The sequence below is a fragment of the Saccostrea cucullata genome, unplaced genomic scaffold (assembly GCF_032062105.1).
Source record: "Saccostrea cucullata isolate Sc308-1 unplaced genomic scaffold, CSIRO_AGI_Scuc_v1 ctg19845, whole genome shotgun sequence".
Taxonomy (NCBI): Eukaryota; Metazoa; Mollusca; class Bivalvia; order Ostreida; family Ostreidae; genus Saccostrea; species Saccostrea cuccullata.
In genome coordinates this window covers 2,578-5,929 of record NW_026937896.1, presented here as the reverse complement: position 1 = coordinate 5,929, position 3,352 = coordinate 2,578, and the positions used below count along the sequence as shown (strand labels likewise).

Sequence of the window (3,352 nt, the reverse complement as noted above, 5' to 3'; positions counted from 1 at the left end):
TGGTGTTTTATATAGGTCCAGAAGCGTTTTAGGCCGCTATATTGCTCATCCTCTACCTTAGGTGTTACTATTCCCTCGATGTAGTTCCAGTATGCTCTTCTTAGATCTCTTTGTACCTTCCCCTTGATTTCTTTAAAGTGTTCATTATCTCTGTTGTCTCCAGATTTCTTCTTCTGTGTGTTTACCATACTGTGTAAAATGCATCAGAAAAAATGTAGATCATTAATTTACAAAACTCTATTAGAAGAACTGGTTATCAATGATTATATTATAATTTTTAGCCCAAAATATGTAGCTATTTATTGTTAAAAGAGATAATATTAATTGCAAAATGCACTGATTCATGAATACCATTAAAAATAAATCATTGATACATAATATATATGTTGCAGACCTATGCAGTGCTAATTCCTGAATATGCCAAAATCTCAATTCCCAGTTATTGCACTAAATTTTGAATACAGGAATTTACTGATTTATGTAATTTATAGAGTCTACCGGTAATTGTCATCAATTTTTGAACAGATATAATTTTTATTCTTTATTATACCTAAACCACTTTTAAAAATCAAAGCATTAAAATAATTACAAAACATGTAGTTATAATATTATCATGATTAAATGTGGCTTAAGATGGTATACATGTACTTAGTCTAGTACTATTGGTCAAGTAAAAATTCAATGACCTACTGCATGAGCTTCCTTAATTACTGCACTGTGTTCTGGGTCGGATCATAGAGGACAACATCCAAGCAGAACGGTACATCGCAGTATACAGAAACAGGCAGATACAGCGTGAGTATATTTGAGACATAATTTTCTAGGGGAAAAAATTTACTGGTAATTACCAAGAAAATAAAGAACATGTACACCTTTCATAAAGAATTTAAGTTATAGTTACATTTACCCAGCTTTCATTTCTTAAGTTTGAGGTTTACCCCCCACCCCACCACCAACAACAAAATCATTTCAAATGTTTTATCAGTAAAGAATTTTTTACAGATAACTTGTTATCCATTTAAAATAGAAGGTAACAGTAGGTGACTTATATGACAAACTCAGACACTTTTGTGGGGTATCATTTTTTAGGTCATTTTATTTTTATGTTATATTTATATTTAGGTTATTCCTGTTTTCTTCCCGGGGAATCCCCTGCACCAGTGAGAATGATTTATCTGTAGAGGATGTGATCAAAATTAACGAGGATTTCCATTTCCGACAAAGTAAGTCGACAAAAAAGCACTGCACAACACATGCAAACCATGAGAAAGAGCAAGTGCTCGGGAACTTTTTTATTGGAGGTATAAGGAATTTTGGGGAGTGCTCATGAACATTTGGTCTGTTGAACAGGCCTCAGATTTTTTTGTAGTGTCTGAGCTCATTATAATCCCCTCACAACAGTGTTGGAAAGGTCACATAGTAATACAGTTGTGTGTGTGTGTGTGTTTGTTTGTTGGTTATGTCCTGTGTGAAGTAGAAGTGATGTAATTTACATGGAGATCAATTGCTGCCTTGATTTACTGAAACGCATATGCTCTTTTTGAGGGGATACTCTGCCTTGATAAATGTTGTACCATCCTGGCCTATATGAACATAATAATACATGTATATGGTCTGAGAATCTGACAGTATTATTGATCAAGAGTGCATTAGTGGGCTCATTATATCTTGTTCTTTAGTTGACAAACATCACAAAGACATAATTACCATGCATCTCTATCTTCATTTTCATCGGAAAAAAGATTAACTAAGAAATTACACTGTATTTTTCATATCAATATTCCCATAATATGTTAAACATGTGAATTACTAAATTATTCAATCATGTGAACTCGTAGAGGTTAAGTGATATCTTGATCTCCGTGCTCGTTAATTACTTGAGAAAAAGAGGAATCTTAATTATTATTAATTAAATTTAAAATATATTTAATTATTTATCATGTGAGGTGTATAGTTTACTATGAGCATGTGACTCATGATCAAGTACATAGAACTGTATACTGTTTATATCCTTATAGTATTATCACAATTATTAATACCAAACTATTAATGAAGTGTGTGTGGGGGGAGGGATACTAGTACCTGGTCTCTATAACATGTCTCTACCCAATTATGTTTTTTATCTCTTTGTCAGCATGTCTCCCACATGAACTTGACAAAGAGATGAGAAAAATAACTTCCTTTTTTTTTAAATTGCATGCAGAGGGAGAAAAGAGTTTTCAACTTCTTTTTCTTTTTTGATTGTGAACTTCAATTTGTATTTAAATTGTACAGCAAAACTCATTTTGTACGAACACGGATATTGTGAATTTATGGATATAGCGAAGTCATCTTGGATCCCCAGTTATATAAATTTAATGAATATCTTATATAGTTATAAAGAATTACATATATAGCGAAGTAATTTCAAACGTCCCTGTGACTTCATTATAACCGAGTTTTGCTGTATTGATTTTGTTTTCTGGACAGTTAGAGCTCCAGATAAGGTGTTTATTTGAAGACAGATGCATTGAATTTTACAAAAGACAAAAGAAAATTTAAAATGGGCATACAGTTTATACAATTAGCATTTGTAAATATGCATTTCATTTGGAAAGTTATGTGTGCAACAGATTGAATACTGGTTTCAAAGTTCCACATATTTAATTTGACATAACTGAGGTAAACTCAGTGTTATTTTTTTAAAGATAGCTAGATACATTTAGCTTTTTGCCCAGAGAAGCAAAATCTGCAGCATTGAATTAAAAATCAGGAGTGAAATAATGCAATATGCACTAAAAAATTATCTGGAGCTGTGATTGAGTGTTTCTCTCTCTCTCTCTCTCTCTCTCTCTCTCTCTCTCTCTCTCTCTGTGTTTTACACTACATGTATAATCAGTTGTTTTTCTGACTGTTTTACAGACAATGTCAACAGACAGTCTTCTCTGGATGACTTTTGATCCTCTGAAAAACAGTATGTTACCCCATTCATATGTATTCTTCATTATTTAATCACATTACTGTATGCAGGGTTATTTTCGCCCCATTTTATTTTCGCCCTTTCACACTCGGAAACAAGTTTGCCCTGTTTTAAATTCGCTCAGTTACAATTCTGTTTAAGAAATCATGCTATTTATTTATAATTCGCCCCGTTTTAATTCGCCCACCTCTGGGTAGGGCGAAAGGGGCGAAAATTTCCCTGTATAAAGTTTTTATATTTATAATCAATCTATTATTTATGGAAATAAATCTTTAAAGTGTATAATTCTGAATGTATTTATTTATATCAATTGTTGTATTATACATCTGTTTTAGATATATTAAAGTCTTAAATTCTGTACTAGACTTTTTGCTTCATGTGATGAAAGAGACT

At 32.1% G+C, this 3,352-nt stretch overlaps 1 long non-coding RNA gene across 1 annotated transcript; it reads left to right on the top strand.

Annotated features, from left to right (window-relative positions):
- The first annotated feature begins 778 nt into the window (after positions 1 to 778).
- LOC134249028 (uncharacterized) lies at positions 779 to 2,936 on the top strand. The gene is made up of 3 exons (XR_009988197.1): positions 779 to 795; positions 1,123 to 1,223; positions 2,902 to 2,936. It is a non-coding gene; the product is annotated as an uncharacterized LOC134249028 (long non-coding RNA).
- The last annotated feature ends 416 nt before the right edge of the window (positions 2,937 to 3,352 follow it).